This window comes from Crocodylus porosus, unplaced genomic scaffold (genome assembly GCF_001723895.1).
Source record: "Crocodylus porosus isolate Cpor-Errol unplaced genomic scaffold, CroPor_comp1, whole genome shotgun sequence".
NCBI lineage: Eukaryota > Metazoa > Chordata > Crocodylia > Crocodylidae > Crocodylus > Crocodylus porosus.
In genome coordinates this window covers 46387533-46388495 of record NW_017728950.1, presented here as the reverse complement: position 1 = coordinate 46388495, position 963 = coordinate 46387533, and positions in this window count along the sequence as shown.

Here is a 963-nt window from a genome sequence, read left to right as displayed (position 1 = left end):
CCCCCCCTCGTTTCAGGCCAAGGCTTTGGGGCATGCCCCGGGGGGGCCACTGCTGATCAGTCACTGGCTTTCCCCCAGCTGACGGCGGCGGGTTTCTGTTGCTTTGAGGTGTCGCCCACGAGCTGGAATGACGTCCCTGGGTGCTGCTCCTGCTGCCCCGACACGGGCTGGCGGGCCCCGATCCTGCGCACGAAGGTACCCTTCCACCCCTTGGCACAGCAGCCTGCGCACAAGGTAAGCGCCCCTCATCCCGCTTGCAGCTGGTGGCACTGAGTGAAGGCCCCAGCCCTGTACATCCCTCCTGGAGGCGGCTCGGCTGAAACAGGAGCCAGCATTTGGGGCTGGGTCCTGCGTGCGAGTGCCCCTGGAGCTGGACAGCGAGGTCCAGCTCGTCATTTACCCAGCGGGGAGGAAGGGGAGCTCGGGGGGTCATTTTAGGCTCCTGCCTTACATATGTCCGGCAATTAACTGCATAATCCCACAATAAATATAGATCAGCTACACCTGCAAAGTCACACGATAAAAATGGCTACCCAGCTATAAGACCCACCAACAATGAAGCGGGTGCCTGGAGCAGGGCAAACAAGGCTCTTTGGGTAAATCCGATATCTTTTATATCGGATTGTATATAACCATTATAAAAATATATATAAAATTAACAAATAATTTGAGTTGGTCTAATAAAAGATATCGGATTTGCCCAAATAACCGTGTCTGCCTGTATCCTGGCTACGACCTATACCCCTGAAACTGCAACAACTCTACGGCTGGTTTCTAGCCAGCTTTAATTTGAACGTGTCTTGAAAATGCTCCGGTGCGGGTGCATGGTGCAGAGAAGGCGCCGCTGTGCTGAAGATGGGGTGGGTGGTCATGCCATCTCACTGAGAGCAGCCACTGGTGTGGTCTGGGTATGGGGCAGCTTCTTAAAGCCTCCTTATGATCTGGTCCTAGCTGTTAAGCCAG